Source organism: Python bivittatus, unplaced genomic scaffold (assembly GCF_059951505.1).
Source record: "Python bivittatus isolate LINGU-HERP-01145 unplaced genomic scaffold, Pbiv_v1 ctg000970_np1212, whole genome shotgun sequence".
NCBI classification, from domain to species: Eukaryota; Metazoa; Chordata; class Lepidosauria; order Squamata; family Pythonidae; genus Python; species Python bivittatus.
This window is the reverse complement of record NW_028277121.1, coordinates 350103-369148: the sequence shown is the minus strand read 5'-3', so window position 1 is coordinate 369148 and position 19046 is coordinate 350103. Positions and strand designations below refer to the sequence as shown.

Here is a 19046-nt window from a genome sequence, read left to right as displayed (position 1 = left end):
AAGCAGATGTTTAAAAACAAGTGAAGTATACAGAATGGTATGGAGTTTTTTCCCCTTTTGAAACAGAGAAGAAAGAACTGCTCTTATCAATGTATTAAAAGGAATGAAGTTTTGATTTTTTTTTTTTTAATGATATGCACAAAACCAGTCTTCTATTAATTCAGGTGGCTTGTATTAGTCAGGATTTGTAGGCAAGGCATACGAGGTGGCTTCAGTGCAGGAACTTCTAGAGAACTTTCTGTCTGAATATGATAGTCTAGGTGCCCATGGCAGCTCAAAATGGATACTTCCTCCCCCATTTTGTTTCATATGTGAAATGTCCAAAATCTCATGAGATTTCCATGTTTCCAGATGAGATCTCTCAAGCTGTCAGGGTGAGACTAAAATCTTGCTTTTGGTGGTTTTCACACAACAAATAAATAAAATGTACTATTTTTAATTTACATATATGTTTTTGCATCAGGAAATCTTGCTATATTCCTACATGGCCCCAATTTCCCTTTGTAGGTATTGCTATGGCGCCATGCAATTTCAGTAACAAAGTGAAGGAATGGCTTCAATCAAATTGAGAAATGTAATGTCTGCCTGTAGCTTTCAGAGGATCCTTTTGCTATATATCTCTAAAAATCTCTGACTGAGAATTGACTGCTAGCCCTGAATGAGTTAGGAAAAAGGCAAACTACCGGTATTATATGCTGCCAAAAACTCAAGTCAATCTAAATGATGTTTTCAACAATGCATACCTCAGAGTGAAGGTGCATGTTCTGGTATTTTAAAACATCCCCTCTCCATTTTTCTTTTAAACAGCCAAATTTTAAGTAGGCCAAACAAAGTGGAGCCATGTAAAACTAAGCACCAGGGTGAATAATTCAGCCTACCAGTAAATTTCAGCCACAAAAGTGAAGTGAACGGATGAATATCTGAGGTACATTTCTACGAGTTCACTTCACTTTACTTTAAATACATAAGGAGGACAGGAAGTAACTCCCTCACACGTTCATAAATTTATAAACAATAAAATTCACCCCAATTTCAAGAGGCGGTACTCTTGTTCCTGTTGTTTTAGGGACAGAACATCCCTGGGGATGATGTTACATGATGACTTAGTGTTAGTTCCAGATGTCTTTTGACCCTGGAATTCATATGGAACAGCTGGACAGTTGAAGGTGGACATGGCAACCAATACTTTTGTTAAAGGGAAAAAAAATGGAAAGAAAAATCACTCAATTTATATATTTAAGGTAAAAATGAACGTTTTAGAAAAAATGTTCCCAGCAGGTACTAATTAACTTCTTCCTAGCACTTCAGGAATGAATAAAGCAGAGGAACATATCTGGCCAACTCTAAAAGATAGCAGTAGACTATACAGTAGGATTTTTGCAAAATAGTCAATGTTGGCTTACACACATCCCACAGGTAAGTCACTCTCCTCTGCCCTGTCACTAAGGGAATTTTTAGCTGTGAAAAAGAGAAAATTAATTTTTCGTGCAGCTGGAATGAGCTGTACCCATTAAGTAAATGGGTATCCATATCTTGTGTAAAATATATGTCTCTTAAACACTTGGCATGGCATACTATCTTGTTTCTAACTAAATATATTTCCTTTTGGAAAAGAGATGTAGCAATCTACTAAAGGGACTTGTTAACTCTGGCGCTGAACCCAATGGAATCTGAATATGCTCAATTCTTTCTATATTGCACTGAATTCATATTGCAGTTAAACATAACTTTTATGTATTTTTCTTTAAAAAACGTAAAATAATCCTCATGAATCTGACTGTTTAACCAGAGCAGCTTCACCTTTCCATTTTAGTGATTTTCTTGTTCAAAATCTTACCAGTTATTTTCTTACTTTCTTTTTCTTCCTAGCGTTTTTCCCGCAGGTGCGGGGTCTGCTTTTTTTCAGATCAACCAAATGTTGATCCATTGGTTGCAACAGGAATTGACTGACTGGCTTGTCACCCAAGCCTGACCTCATGGGCTGAAAGAGAGTGACTGGTCCACAGTCACCCAGCTGGCTTTCACGTATCAGGTGAGGCCAGAGCTCACAGTCTCCTGGTTTCTAGCCTGGTACCCTAAGCACTAGATCACCCTCACTCTTATTTTCCTACTATGACACCTGTACCTTTTTACCCAGCTGAATGCAGTGACTGGAGATATTTTATCCCAAACAAAATTCTCCTCTCAGTTCTTAGCATAAAATTGCAATCTTTATAGACATTTTCCAGGTCAGGTTAAGATTCATGGAAGCGAGTTTCCAAAGGCCATTGATTTTTCTGTTATCAGACCTTGTAGTTAATAATAATGTAAAGAAATGGCTAACTGTGAACACCAGAATACATTATTGATTCTGATAAGCATGATATGTGAGCATAGCATCCAGCGTAAATTGTGTCCCAATTAGATAGTAATTAGATAGTAACTCCCCAAATGCAGAGAACCTAGAAGACATGGCCATCCACAGTGAGGGGAGTGGGCACGGTGGTACAGGTGGCATTATGTGCATTGTTACATCATCATGCAAATGAAAAGATGTATGTCCCAATGTGACTGATGCAAATCACATAGTTTGCATCATTTGTGTGATGATGTCACAATATACTTCTACTGGACTTCCATGAATGGAGATATATGGAAATCATGAGCCAGAGTCCCAGACCTTACAATACTCAGAGCTGAGAAACAGAAGAGGAGTTCTCCTCTCAAAATGCTGTGATGCTTGAACAGGATCCTGAAATATTAATATGAAACTGATTCATTTTAGTGTAATGAAGCTTTCACAGAACTGAGGAGTTCAAGTACTAGTTGAATGATAAACAACAATTGTCAAATAAACATTACAAACCAGATTTGTATTTCCTAGAAGCATATTACTTCACATTAATCTATCATTTTAAATTAAAATGTATACGTTTCAAGCTAACGCGAACAGTCCATGATAGGAAATCCTGGGAGCAGGGGCGTCCAGGGAAGGGATGTCCAAAAAACTAAGATGGCAACTGCAATTGTGCCACTGAAGCCCTGCCCCTCATTTACGTGGATTGTGCGTGCATCACACTTACAAAAAAGGCAGGGCTTTGATGACAAGGGGTGGGACTCTGATCACTCCTCCCACCTTCCTAACTGTAAGTTCCATCCTTCCAATTCAATTTCATTTTATATTAGCCACATTCAAAGTTCATCAGGCAATTTTGGGGTGAAAGATGGTTCAATTCCTGTTTAATTAATTCCTGGTTTATGTTAACGGTGGACAGATCTCCGCTGCAAATCTCAGTATTACCGCTGACAAGAGGAGGTGTTTTAGGACGTAGCTGCTAAATCCATTCACGCTGTCTGACAGAATAAACAAGCGACAAAGTCAGAAACAGATAAGAATTCATTGTCTTGATATGAGTAAGATGGGAAACTCTGAAAGAAGCAACACACGAATAATGAAAAACAAACAAGAGAAGAGAAACAAGAAAGATAATGAATTCAAGAAAAATGATTAAGTGAACTTGGATTTTTCCCCCACAGAGACTAGTTGCCTAAACTATTAAGCTGCTTGTAACCAACACCACGGTTCCCCAGCCTCCCCACCTTATGATTAACCTTTGAATTTAAAGTCCCCAGCAGTAGCTGCCTGTTTTGTTCATATAACTGTTATGCTGGATTCCCTTGGATCATGTAAACAATGGCTATTAGAAACCCTATAAGGAAGCTTTGGCCTGGATGAAACCTTAGCGAAGAGAAGATTTAAATTTATTCCTTAGACTAGCCCTGCCAAATACCAAATTATGGACTGGAATCAGCCAGTCTTTGGAATGAAAACACTTCCATGTTGGCTGCACAGAATCTCCCTCTCTTTTTATAAAGAACTTCCTATGACTAACAGAATTAATGTTACAATAAAATATTGATTTACGGTCTAAATCCAACCGGGATGGCTAACAGAAATGCACAAATTATTTCTGATTTATGTTAACTGGAATTTATAGCCGTTGCAGGTACGGAAGACACACTTTGGCCACAAATGCCTGTTAAATCCAAATGTACATAATTTACATAAAATTTACTTACTTTACATACATTTATGTAGTATATATGATTCATCCACTTGACATAATTTTATACAGTATTTACATAAATTGTCTGGACTATTCTCAAAACAACAGACTTCTTCATTATTTGGGGTGAAGCCTAAGTGAAATTTTGTCCATTACACCTGAAGTCCACTGAATGGGATAAATTATATAATACATATAGAGATAAATGGGATAAATAAATTCAATAATTTATTGCGCCAATTTCTCTAAAACACACACTAATTTAAAACACAGAAATGATAAATCTTTTAATTAGAGAATGTTATGAAAAACAAGAAATGTTCAAATATGTGTCACCCTAAATAAAATAGACAAAACCAAAATTATCTCAAAAAGAAATATCAGCGCAATAGAGGTCTATAATGACATGACATGACAAATTTCAGAATTTTCAACAGAACATTGGAGAGCTCTGGGCACAGTGTCTGAGAACCTTTGATGTTCAAAAAAAGTGTCTAATTTAGCAGGATGAACTCCATGGCCGTCATAAAAAAAATACATTTTATACTGGCATAAAACAATTTAATCCTATATATAGACTGAACATCCGAAGGAACAGCTTTATTTTCTTATTTGACATGACTTTTGCACCCTTTCAGAAGGCAGGTAAAAGTCATGAGCCGCGTTTCTCATCCATCAGGCAAACAGGATTTAACATACCTTAGTAGTGGGATATGCTAATATTTAAAGTTTGCTTAGTACAATGTACAAGCCTTTTTATGGTTACTGTTATGAGTAAAACAAGCCAAACGTGTTCATAGCTTAGCTACCTGAGGAACTGTCTATCTCGCAGTGAACGTGGCTTGTTACTGAATTGTACAGAAGCCTTCTCAAAACACCATCACTTGCTGGCCCTCCTTTGTTGGCTAAATGTGACATGGCTTTCTAATGTGCCCTCCCAATATGTGGAATGTCCTCCCTTCAGAGCTGTAATTCATTCCCATCCACTGTTTTTTTAGAAAGTGTGTTAAGATGGAAAATAAATGGAACTCAATTGCTTCCCCCATGAAGGAGATTACAGAAAATCTAGGCACTCGTGGTTCTTACAATGCCACTTATCTGTCATTTCTTTATTAATGTATGGACTGTTTTTCATAACATTATTGAAAAAGTACTAGCAAACTCCATATGGATTGAAACAAAAATATTAGGAACACATCCATAATTCCAAGAACACAGAAGAAATTAAACTAATAGCTTTGACTTCCAAGTAAGGCTATTAAATTCTGGATACGGTACTAGCACAGACACTAATTTACTGAAACCCTTGTTTGAAGGCCTACTTCAAGGAAACTTTTAATTATCTGATACAGAGGAACAAGAGATCTGGGTTCTTTGATGGTTGTACATACTAGTCTATAATGCTTTAAATCTACTTAGCCCCTACTTTCTTCTCATTCTAACACCAGGAGCAAGTTGACTTAAAAAAATTCTTAGGATAACAAGCACGAGGTTTCTCTCTCATGATATAGTTTATACCGCCCTGTCATTGCCACTTGAGACTCCATGTCATCCTTGCCAATTGTCTATTTTTATCATATTGCATTGTAATCTAAATTTCCAGTGAAAAGCTCTTGAAAGTTTGTACATACATTTTTAAAACTAAATTATAAAGACCGCCTGCCATCTCTGTTGAGATCGAGAAAGCACTGTCATGGGTCAGGTTTGCCTAGAGTAAACATGGAGCTGGCAACAAGGTGCCCTCCTCCCCCGATCAATGCTGAAGCACCCACTAGACAATTTCCTCTTTGTGCAGGTAAATGAAGCATATTGCCATCCACGTGCACTGGAGAGAAAAAAAAATTCTCTGTCTAAAATTGGCTGTAGTGGGGTTAAAAAAGGAGCACCTAGGATTCTGTTACTCCAGATGTCCTAAGTGGACCTCGATGTTTTATTCCCTCCTGTGCTATTTGCACCAGGATCAAAAACCTTCTCCTACCAAAAACCAGTTGAAATCAATGACTGTATTATTCCAGAGGCATTTGGGGAGGGGGGGGCAAGAGGGGCTGATTCACATTAATATATTCTTGTACTGGGGGTGGGGGGGAATCAGTTGCCAAAATTCATCTCTGGGGAAGGAAGGAATCCTTAGAACAGGAAGAGCCCACCCTGCTTTAGACAATTTTGGGCAGGAGATCCTTTCCCACCTCCCATTCAACAGTTTTGGACAGGAGAAGAAAAGGCCTCTGTCCCTTCCTCTCTCCTTTGTAAGCGTCTGTCTTCTCTCTCATTGTGTCTGTTTCTCTACCTTCCTCCCCTTGCAACTAAACAGCCCCAACTTCTGCTATGTCCTCCTGATACTGCCTTCATCTCATCTTCTACCCATACCTCAGGCAGCTTAAAATCATTCTTGCAGGAGTTGTTCTAGTGTGAGAGCTGTGTTTTCTCCTTTAAAAGCGCAACAGGATGCAATCTAACATGCTTCTCCAACCATTCAGTTGGTGGCCCAGTCAGGTGCCTCTAGGAGTGGGATCAACCCAGCATCTATTGACCCCTTTAGGTTGGTGCAGCCATGCCCCCTCCCTTATGGTCCCTGGGCACTGTATTCCAGGGTCCCTCTGCTTTGGGCAGTGGGAGAACCCAATTCTTTCGAAGTAGGTACTCTCAAGCTATATCTACCAGTTCTCTGAGCTTATCACTACTAGTGGCAGGTGGGGACCTGCTTCACATCACAACTCTTCCCACATCTGAACACATGCTGTTCAGGCTGATTGGGAACAAGGGTTTAGTGCTCTTCTGGAATAGCACACACACCCATGCTCAGAAAGAGCTTAATTATCAGGTGATATTCAGGCTCCCTTTCAGGACAAAACGTTTGTGCAGAAAGAGAACAAATTTTTACAGATAGCAAACTTACCGGCCTAGTCATTTATCAAAAGTCACTATTCCTCAACCCCAAACCCAGTAGATGATTTCCTGCTGACTGGTGACATCTGATGGAGTGGGAGAAAAACAAAGCCAGGGAAATCTATCAACCCATCCTTAACGTGCCCTATATACCAAGGACAGCCCCATCTGCTGGCATTGTGCCTATGGCAGGACAGCGACTGCTGGCTCAAGGACTGGTAGATAAGCAAGCACTGTAACCCAGCCATGAAGAAGAGACCTATGTCTCTGCTCAGCCTTAGCTGACTTTCTTACTTTGCCTGCCTGCCAGTACACGGCATTTCTGTGTACCTTTTGACTTCCTTCAGTTGGCTTCACATCTCATGGTAAGCCAACCGTGTGGTCTGCTTGACTACACCTTCTGCAAACCCAGCCATTCTGGTTTGTAAGCTATGTCACAGGGCTTTACATGTGCAAATCCAGCCAATTAATGTTGATTTAATCAACCAGGGTTAAGCAAACTAGGTTGTAGTGTTTAGAATACGTGAATCATATTTCTATGCCTGAGAAGCTTTTTGCAACTTACTGTAGTTCTGCAAAACAGCTGCACCAACATTTTTTAAGAGCACGCTTGTGTAACAGGCCAAGTTCAACTAGGCTGGCGAACAGGAACATGTATGCATCGCATGTAACAGAAATACAAACGCTGTTTCTATTCTGATTCAGTTAACTGGAACTGGCAGCCACTCCAAGTTTGGAAGAAAAAGAGGAGATGTTGATCAAGCATACGTTCTATTAACCAGCTTGTTTAGCTTCATCCTCAAACCATGACTTTAAATGCCAAATGTGCCGCCCTTAAAGGTAGGCCAGGTTGAGAAACAGACGTTGGAGGGATTCCAGAAATGCTAGGGTAAATTAACTGTAGGGTAAATGAATAGAATTTGAAACCACGGCCATGTTTCTGTCTCATCTTATATTAAACAAAATCAAGGGAGGGTTATTTTGAGTTGAGCTGCAACAAGGCTCACGCGCTCTCCGCTCTTTTTGCACAGTTCAAAAGAAAAGTTTAAAATATTGTGTTTCTTCTTTGGGTTAATTCTATTTGTTCCGTTGTTCAGATTCCGCACTGTAGTTATGATTAACCATGGTTAGTTTAAACAAGCCAATTTAGATTCAAGGTTCTTTTCTTTTAAGCTAAATATTGTTTCATTACTTGCAGTTGGTCAGTCAGTTGGACTCAAACTGCTGTTAACTTAAAGTGAAACAGCCTTTATTCGACCCCCTGAATCACGGCTTAGTGTATCAAGCAAATGGCCATAAAACTCCAGCTATTTGCACCATCATATTTTAGTGGGAAAACATGGCAATCTCTGCCTTAAAATCAGTCAGGTTTATAAAGGTTCATCTTGGGCCAGTTTGCATCCAGCTCTTGTCATATGTCGCTTCACATGACTAATTGCAGCCAACTAGAGACAAAGGCACGTGTGTGAATGAGTATCCATTAGACTACACCCACAATCTGATCTGCCCTCAACTGCATCCTGCGGCCAAGAATGTCACTCCTCCAAGTCAAGAATGTGGAGGGGAGGGGGGGGTGTCAAAGAAGTCAACATGGCATTGTGATTGTGCGGCCACACCTGCCATCCTGGCTTTTCTCTCTCTCTCTCTGTCACCCCCCCCCCAAGGACAGCCTGCTCAAAGAGCTATAAACGTAGACATCTGTTCCTCCACATAAGCGTCTTGCCCTTGACTTTTCTGCACAGCATAAAAGATACTAATGGAAATTATGTTAGATCGGAGAAAAAAGGCATCGTTAAATCATTGAAGCTATTTCAATGTATTTATTTAAATAATTTAAGCTGTTATTTGTCCTCAGTCTGTAGTAGAATAATCTAACAATGTGGCTTCCTGAAAAAGGGTTATTTTTCTGTGAAAAAAACAGAGAAATGCAACCTTTCCTTCTGTATGCAAACACACAAGAGGGTGCCTATTCAATTTTCATATATTTTACTTTCATCTGGGAACTCACACGAAGCTGCGTGTATAAATTAATATTTTAATAGTGTTACAGCTTACTGGGGACATTGTCTCAGACATAAAAGGTCTTCTTGGTGTTGCTTATTTATAAATAGTCATACAGTCCTCAGGAAGAAGTGGTATCGGCAAAATGCATCTTCAGCTCGTTTACCAGTAACACCAAGAATAATAATGCAGATGTTTAAAGTTCTCTTTCTGTGAACTTCCTCTTCAGCATTTTCTGCCACTGTGAATGTCTCCCGTTTCTAGTCTGACAGGCCATGTTGCTTCTCACAGATTAGCCTGGCATAATTTTCTGTCATTAGGAAGCCCTGTCAAGCGGACCGGGCACAGAGAGATTCTTTTATGAAGAGTTTTAAGTCGTACCACCGGGCACGGTGTACAGAATCTGAACTTAATGAAATATTGAGTACCGTCCTGATTCTAACACATTTAATGTTTCATTTTGAAATGTGAAAAGTTTTCTTGGGTCGTTCTGAGATATTATGACCACTCTGACTCTCTTATTGTAAATGTCAATGAAGCTACTCAGAACTAGATTCAGAAACCATTCCTGGAGAACTTTCAAAACTGAGACTGACTATGCATGAATGTAAGTTAATGAACAGAATAGCTTCATTTTTTATTATTTCCCAACCATGTCACGACCACATTAAAAAGGAGTCAAATCTATGCCTTTTCTTCCAAAAATCAAACTCAGAAAATAATCTTTACTCAGCCCGATACACTAAACAAACAAGATTGCAGCATGTGTGAGTTAAAAGGTTAAGACCGGCTCTTTTGTGGTGACATAACACAGGCGTTTTAGGCAATCCGGAGTGTGCGGAGACATGATAATTCGCTGGGTGGAGGCTGAAAGTTGTTGGGCAGTGACAAGGGGACAGGTCTGGGCTACTGATCTACCAGAAAACAGCCTGAAACAGGAAAGAACACACATATGCTACTTGGAATGTATGACGCAAACCCCAGCCTTGAAACAAAGAACAGGAAACAGCACTGGTGGCTCGGCTGGAAGGAAAGCACAGAGCAACATTTGGGTGACCCTTCCTGACCCTCGCGTTCATGTGCAATTGGCAAGGGGCGGGTGGGTTCTGTAACAAACACACACACACACACAAACACAGCGTTTGGCCGATGACTATGAATAAAAACAACAGCCTCTATGCAGGATAGCAACAAAACTTAGCATCTACACTAGGCAACATAACCACAACTTCTTTTCTTCTCTCAACCAAGCTGCTCAAAATGCCTAATGTGCATTTTCAGAGACTTCTTTCAAAAAAATTCTGGAATAATGAATGAGCCATAAGGATGCCATCGGGATGCAGAGTTTGATTCCAGTTACATTTTTTCCCCAAATAATTAGAACGTTATCTTATGCTGCTGTCTACCTTAATACTTCCATTCATACAAATCTATTCAGTACAAGACAAAAGAATCCTGTTCTCCACTGATAATACCATGGTTAGAGTATATTATGGAGTAAATAGGCAAAAACACCATCAGTTTGGTGACTATCTAAACATGTCAATGTACTTTTCTTGGCAGCAAGATAGGAACGGTTTACCACTGCCAACTTCTGGATGTCTTCTGACTTCCCATCTAGTTTATAGATCTGGGATCTCCTGGTGTACTAACCAGATCTGATGACGCTTAGCTTCTGGGGGATCAGCCAAGGGCAGCTAAGTGCTGAAAATTCACATTTACATCTATATCCAAGGCATGTTCTAGGAAGAAAACACCAAAACCGATCTTGAAATATTAAGCTTGGTTTATCATGATGTGAATGAGCCACAGGATATACTGATATCTATACCATGATATGACATACTGATCCACCTTCTCTCCCTTGTTCCAGGTTGTGTTTGAAGAGTTCAGAAGCTTTTGCTTCTGATTTTTATTAATGGACGTTTGTGATTTTGTCCAATGAACTATGGTTAATCTTAGTACAGTTGTTTGAAATAAGCCAGAACTCAAACACTAGTTATGAAGCTGGCTCTGTTGAAACAAAGCATGATTAGGATTAACCACTGTTTAGGAACAAATACCATTCTAAATTCACTTGACTTACAGTACATTCCTGCCACAATAAACCATAGGCCACCATGTCGACAATGACATGGGAGCTCTTTTAAAAGGTGATTTCTACATTTTGCATGGTTTTTATGATATTTATGTTTAATAATTACACCCTTAAGCAGAACGGGTCACACAGCTGCTCTTCTCCACTCTGCATTAGCTAACACACCAGGCAACAGAAACAAAGTTTTTTTATCCCCAATCCGCACCACTATAGAGTACTAGTTAAGTCACACTTTCTCAGCTACTCAGTTTAAAACATCATTGGTTAGGTGGACTCAACTCCTAACTAATAATCATAAGATAAGGAGAAACTTTGTCCATCGTGCAATCCAGTACACGTTTATTTGGAACCATGTCACACTGAATTAAATACAGTTTACCCCAAAGTAAATATATGCATAGCATTGTAACCTTTGATTAATATGTTTGCCTCTTTTGTCAAAAAAAATGTTCCAGTCTTTTCTAACCTGTTGCCCTGTAGATTACACTTCCCCTTAATCTGGACAACAGTGGCCCAGCAATTATAACTGGAAGGGTGGGATCTGTAGCACAATATATACACAGGAAAGGAAAACAGACTCTTCTTTACATAACAGGTCACAATGTTAGTTCTGACTACTTGTCAAAAAGAAAGGCATTAAGATCAGAAGAATCAGCTTTCTTTATTAATCACTCTTGTTCTCCAAGTTTATCTTTATGTCAGGTTTCTTTACCAGTATAACATTCAGTACAAGCAAAAAATGGAAGTCTGTTTGAAATTGCTGGTTCACTTTGGTGGCAGACAAGCCCTTGGGTGATCATCTGAAAGCAATCGTGCCACATAAGCACACACAAAATATGTAACTGCCTTACGCCTAGATACAGTAGTAACATTGGACTATATCACCTAATTTTGATCAAATCTGTCATTAAGCATTGGTCAAGCTCGAAGTTTGAAAAATACTCTGTGATGCAGAGAACAAATTTTTATTACACCAAAATAAAAGTGTACAAATCAAAAGCTGTGACTCAGTCTGCTAATGACTTTTCACACAAAGTCTACATTTTCCCAGAAACTGAAAAAAACTGAGCTTGGTGTGAACTATGACATCTTTGCAACTGTGCAAGAAGCAGAACTTAACTGACAATTAATTGTCAAATGATGACAATAATTTAGAAGACGGTGAATTTTTCCCTCTTGGCACAAATTTCTGCATCAAGAAGAAAACAAATTTGAAGCATGTTGCCTGGAAGTTTTAATTTCTTCAAGAACTGGGATTCTTAATTATGTTGAATTATGTAAAGCATTTCAGTACAAAGCTTGCCTCTCACAAGCATTCCAGGTAAGCAGTATTACACTTTCCTTAAGCACACGGGAAGCAACATTTGGAAAAAAAGAAGCCAGATATTGATGTCTTTTCCAATTATGTATTCTTCTATTCACACACCACTCTGACTTTTCTAAGGGTGTATATAAATATTATTAATGCCATTTTAATACAAATTAATACAGATGACATAAATATAGGTTGTGTAGGTATATACGCATATTGTGTGTGTGTGTCTGTGTCTGTGTGTGTCTTAAAAACCAGGGGCAACCTAATACCATAACAGAGCACCTCCATTTCAAGACATATGTGTTCTGAAGCGAGGCGACTCAGGGAGCAGACCGATGGAATCATATTTTTATCAAACACATCAGCACCCATTCATTCTATGTAGAGGAATTATAAAAGGATGTGCCGCGTTCCCTATCAACAGACATATTACTTAGGAATGTAATAGGGATACTGCAAATTCGAAATAACAACAACCCAAGAGTCTTCTCATCTTTGTAGGTATAGAGTCCAGACAGGAATGGTTGCGGGAACAAAAGCTGGAACTCCTGACTTATGATTTAAATGGACTTCTCCCAGGTTGCTTTGACATGGGGATGGAAAGGGTCATCAGTGTCAAGAAAGCAGGTCACCAGTGGGAAAAAACCCAACAAAGGCACATGCAGCAATATCTGCCCCCCTCTCCCTCGCCCCCGCCCCATTCACAACACAGAGAATATCCCAAGAGTTAGTTGCCAAAATGGTCAAGCCCAGCACTGCCCGGCGCTGAGCGACCTTTTGTAAAGCGCTCCCCACCGGCGTTTGGGCTTTTGTGGGACGCCTCTCCTTCACCTCGCCACAGCTCCCAACGGACAGGCTCTTGTTTCAGAAGAGGAGGAGGAGGAGGAGCGGATGCAAAGGGCACTTCCCGAACCCAAAAACACCCCCCCCGCCAGTCGCAGATTGGGAGATCCCGGGAATGCCCAGCCGTAGCGCCCCTCCGGCCACGGACCGGTAATCCGAGGGGCAAATCCTCTTCTTCGCCATTCCTCCCACGGCCCCCCACCCCTGCGCGCTTCCACCGCCTTCGGGAGAGAGGTCTCCCCGCTCCAACACACCCGCAGGCACACGCACACACTTTTGCAGCTGCGAAGATTTTCCCGGGAAGCGGCGAGAGGCACTTTTGTCCCGGCTGGCGCGTTCCCAGCCCGCAAGTCCACGTAGAGAGCGCGCGCTCCGACCTCTCCATCGCGGAGCCACCGCGGCGCCCTCCCCAGCGCCCCCGCCCGCGCTGCCCGAGCGCTCCAGGCCCCCTCCCCGTGGCAGACACGTCGCGCCTTCCCCGCAGCAGCAGCAGCAGCAGCAGCAGCAGCCCCCCCGCCGCCCACCCCCCGCTTTCCTCCTCCTCCTCCTCCTCCCCCCCGCAGCCCTCCTTCTTCCTCGGCGCGACTTACTTGGACTTGCCAAGCCAGGCGGTCAGCGCGACGCCGCCGGCAGCCCCGAGAGGACGCCGAAGTTGCTGCTTCCCTTCAGGGCTCGGGGGCCGCTGCTCGTTCCGGCTCGCGAGACCCCGAAGCGCCCCTCGCCCTCGGGCTCCCCCTCCTCTCCTCTCCTCTCCTCTCCTCTGCTGCGCTCCCCGCGGCGGCAGCGGGCGCGCCACCTCCGTCGCCCGGGCGCCTCCGGCTCGCCTCCTGCGCTTCCCCCACCCGGGCTCCTGGCACTAGGCAGCGCTGTCACATGACGCCGGCGCCGCTCGCTCGCTCGCTCTGCCAGGCTCCCTCGGCCGGCGGGGTAACTAAGAGGGCGGGGAGGGCGGAGGAAGGGAGGGGGGCCGGGTCGGGTCAGGGAGGGGCGCGCGAAGGCTCGGGCGGGCGGGCGGGCGGGCAGGGCGTCTCCCTGCGCCGGGCTTGGGCGGAGGCCTCCGCGCACCGCAACCCGAGCCAGGGGTCGGGGCGCGGCGCGGCGAGTCACTCTTGGGCTGGTCCCCTCCCTCGCACACAAACAAGTCGGGCACGCACGGACTCTTCCCTCCCCTCCCCTCCCCTCCCCTCCCTGCCCCCGAGGCAGAGCGAGGACGGCTCCTCTTGCACCAGCGAGCTGCTAATTACCCCCCTGCAGCACCCGAGGAGGAGCGGTGGAGCCGCCCCGCTGACAAACTCGCCCTTCCAGCTGCTGCGCGCCTCAGCCGGCGTCCCTCCCGCCGCCCCGCCCGCCCTGCCTCCCGCTCCTTGTCGGGCGGAGAGGCGGGCGCACCTGGCACCCTGCGCGGAGTGAGAGACACGCCAGCCGAGAGACACGCACCCGCCCGCCCTGGAAGCCAACCTGCAGCGGCGAAAACAACAACAGCAGCCTCCCTGCCAAACCCCAAAAAAGCCCAAAGGGAAGGAAGGGAGGGGCTGCCCGGCAGGCGGGAGGAGGCGCTGCCGCTGCCAACCCCTCGCCTTGGTCACCGCAAAGGCACCCAAAGGCGGGCGGGCGGGCGAGCCGCGGTCCGTGGCGCGGAGGAGAGCGGTGCCCCGCGCCCAGGCCTTTCCTCGGGTCCCAGAAATCCGGGTGGGACACGGGACCCGCGCCCGAGCCGTCCCCTTCCCCTTCCCCTTCCCCTTCCCCTTCCCGGTTCCTGCCAGCCGTGGGGACGGGCGGCCAAGCCTCACCGAGGGTGCCCATCTGCGGGGCTCCTTTGCACTGGGCGGGGGTAACAGGAAAAGGGCCCTTTTCACACTGACGCAGCTGGGGGTGAGCTGAGCTGAGCTGAGCGTGCCTCTCTGACACATCTGGGCATGAGGTGAAGCCAACATCCTGGTGATAGGGCAGGGAAATATGTTGCTGAGGGATGGTGATGCGCAGTTAGGAGGAAAGATAGATAGATAGATAGATAGATAGATAGATAGATAGATAGATAGATAGATAGATAGATAGATATATTGCAAATCAGTATTGGTCAAGTCATCAAGAGTCAACCTTGCCTTGAAATGTGACCTTCTGACACGCCATCGCGCCTGCCTGCCTTCTGTCCCAACACACCTTATTCCATCCGCGAAAATGTATATCAACATTCAAAATTTCACACCATGGAACATCCCGCTCAGCCTTGGTTGATAGATGGAGTATGGTCACCGTTATGCTTGGGAGACTGAGGCAGGAAGAAACATGGGGCGCACTCCCTTTGCTTCAATGGGGCTTAATGGGCAACAATGAACAATGCCACTTTTAATGGCAGCCCAAGATTGGTATTTCAGAGGTACCTCTCACCTGATTCTTCACATTGGCTACATCTCGGCTCTTGAAAAGTCCATGCAGGAAAGCCTTTGACACAGGAAGTGATGGTCTCAGCTGTTCCGCTATGGGCTAAATGTCCTTGACCATGGATGCTTGCATAAAGAAATCCACAAATGCCATTTTGCATAGCTACAATTTTTTTCTTAGCACATAAACGTTTACACTGCATGCACCGTGATTTCAAGATACTCAAGAACAGGTGAGAAAATGCTCCAAAGGATCTATTCTCAGAGCAGAGAATAATTGTTATCCTGTCAGTCTCCCAGCGCCACTTGCATCTAGGGTTTGACATCTTGTGAGCTGAACATTTGTGGAGAGCTGTTAGGGTGAAGATCATTAAGGTTGGTGATTTCGAGCAAGGCTTCACCCAATGCCCTCTTGATCTGCTGCAGCTAGCTACTCCAGCACAGTATGCTAGGGCAGGGGTTGGCAGTCCTTTTGAAGCCCCCTGCAAGGGTTTTTGGCTGCCTAATCTGGTAATTTGAAGCATGGGGCAAGAGGGAGGGAGGCAGGGTCTGGAAGTCAGCCATACTAGTGTTAAAAGTTGTATTTTCCTCCTCATTCGAACACCATCTGAGGACAGCCTTGTTGAGTGTAAGATCTCGTAGGCTTCATCACCCATTACCTTGAACTGTCAAGGACTAGGAATAGTGGCCACAGAGGCAATTTGCAGTGGGGATAGCCAGTTTCATGCTGGTACAGTCTTCTGCCAACCCAAGGAGGATGGAGAACAGTGAGGAAAACCCTTGTTCTGAAATCCGCTGAAAGCAAAACTTGTTACCTGGGATAGAATAGTGGGAAGAGCGTTGAGCCAGTTGGTTGATTCAGTTGGACAGATTCAGGTGCACGAGGGACGGTAGGATGCAGTATAAGTCCTCCCTCCAAATAATGCTTTGTGGTTGTCAGTCTGATGACCACAGCTGAAGTCTCCCTTTGAGTCAGGAAGTGTACTGGATAATCTTGGACCAATCACAGTCTCTTAGTGTAACTACCTCACACGGTTGTTATGATGCTATATATGCAACATTGGGCTAGTTAGTAGTGAGATGTAAGTATAATAAGGAATAAATACATGTTATGCAGAAGACTGTGCAAGACGAAAGGTTAGGTAGAAATTTAAAGAAAAGTTTCATACCATTTTAAAAGTTTGAGGTCTACAAACCAAAGGAATTCAAATACATGGCTTTAATAACCTAATGCATAATTTTATTTAGCTACGTAGTGTGACTTTTTATACACAGTTCAGGTATTTCAGCGCCCAGTATTGATTGCCATAATGTCAAAAGCACATGCTACATTTCTGGGTTTAGACTGGTTTTCACTTAAGATGTGGGCTAACTAGGGCTAATATCCAAATAGTTCAACGGCTCAATAAATATAATACTTTATCTTACTAGCATGCTTTCTGTGGGAACATAAGTGAATGACCAAAGCATGCAATCTGAGGGCCAAACGATGTGGTGTATTTTGGTGTGGCAGTTAGCCCAGCATTATAATGATTTGGTTCATCTGATACAGCTATTATATGTCACACGAGGTGTGGTAGGGAATCTGTTTTTCCAGTTTCACAGCATGTGACAAGTTATGTACGGGAGCAGCAATGCATACAAATGTCAGCTGTATCTCTTACTTTTGCTTAATTCCTACATATCTACCTCCAGTAAGTTTCTGTATTCCTAATCAATTGAAAAGACAGTAATTATATGGGCAAGAAGTCTTTAGCCATAAAACCCAATGTTTTAGTAAATTTACTTTCATAATTTTTCTACATGTTACATATTATTGGCAGCTAATTGGAAGCTTATATTACATTCATGAATTTCACATCTTTTGGTAGAAAACTTTATACAAACAATACCATTCTGATGAGCTGAATTATGTTGTTTTGACTTAGTAAAATTTGGATTTTGGCAGGATTGTTTGCCTTTGATGTGATGAATTTGAATTAAAGGTTGCTTGACCGGAAGAATTCAAACAGACATCCAGTCCAGTTTGTCCTCTTCTGTGATAAGATTATTCCAAATGAGAACAGTTTCACCTTTAAGGATGAAAATAATGTGTGAGCGAAGTACAGAGTGATTAGGTAATACTTTGTTGTAGGCTTTGCTTGTTCCTTCTGCAGATTACCTTGATGTGAATGCCAAAATTAGATGATAGATAGATAGATAGATAGATAGATAGATAGATAGATAGATAGATAGATAGATAGGCAGGCAGGCAGGCAGGCAGGCAGGCAGGCAGGCAGGCAGGCAGACAGACAGACAGACAGACAGACAGACATCTCTTAAGATCGCCAAATGATGTAAACTTATTTTATTTATCAGTGTGTATGCCACTTCAATTGCCAAAGTAATTCTAGGCAGCAGATTCCGACATTCTTTCCTGATTTCAGGTAGGCACATGAGAATCTCATGAGATCTGGCATGAGATCTCACAAGACCTTTGCTCTTTATTAAATTTGTTTGATTATTTTGTGATTTGGAGACATACATGGGGAGGGTAGGCGCTTTATGTGTGCTTTGACGGCTTCAGGTGCCATGTTACCACAGGTAACATATTAAGACAGGAACAGCACTTACTTTATGCTATGATTTTCAAAAGCTGTCAGTGACAATATAATCCACATAAAAGAAAATACAGTGGTACCTCGGGTCATGAACGCTTCTGTTCACGACCAATTCAGGTCATGAACAGCTCCGTTTGCAAAATTTTGCTTCTGTTCGCGAACGCCGGATCGGGTGACGAACAGGATCCATGGCCATTTTCCCTCCCGTGACACGTGGTCGTGGCTTCCTGTAGGGAGGGGGACTCTCCCTCCAAGCAATAACCGCCTCCCCACCCGCCTTCCTGTCCTCCACGCCAGAAGTCGCGTCGAGCAAGGTTAGCGTTCTCTCTCTTCATACTGTACTTTGTGTCATATTTTTGTGGTTTAAAAAAAAACAAAACATATGGTTCAGAATGGATTAGCCATAATTATATTGAACCTTATGGGAAAATTTGATTTGGGTTGCAACTAAAATCGGTTGGCGACCAAATTCGGACAGGTTAGAACGGATTAACCATATTTACATTGAACCTTATGGGAACATTTGATTCGGGTCGCGACCAATTCGGGTTGCGACCAGAGTCGCGGAACGAATTAAGTTCGTAACCTGAGGTACCACTGTACAGGGAACTGCCCTTCTAGACGAAACTTTTTGTTGGGCTTTTCATGATTCTGTATGATGTGCTTCAACCTGAATCTGTATCCTTACCAGCAGCTGGATTGGGGTTTAATAGTTACCACTCACCCTCTGTCCCTCTTATCAAAGTAATGATGATGAAATTCACAAGTTTGCAGAAAAGAAAAAGGAAGGAAGAATGGCCAACACGGTAGGGGGAAAGAGAAGGATTTTCTTTGCAGTGGTGCTCTGAGGTATAGTATGCTATCTCTAAAAAATGC

At 43.2% G+C, this 19046-nt stretch overlaps 1 protein-coding gene across 2 annotated transcripts in view; it reads right to left on the bottom strand.

Moving 5' to 3' along the window:
- KLF3 (KLF transcription factor 3) overlaps positions 1 to 14040 on the bottom strand; it is a 36700-nt gene extending 22660 nt beyond the window's left edge. The window contains exon 1 of one of the 2 annotated variants that reach the window (XM_088131273.1): positions 13780 to 14040. The gene's annotated coding sequence lies outside the window, so the exon portion shown is untranslated. The remainder of the gene's footprint in view (positions 1 to 13779) is intronic. The other variant, XM_088131272.1, reaches the window with a different exon arrangement.
- Positions 14041 to 19046: the final 5006 nt, after the last annotated feature.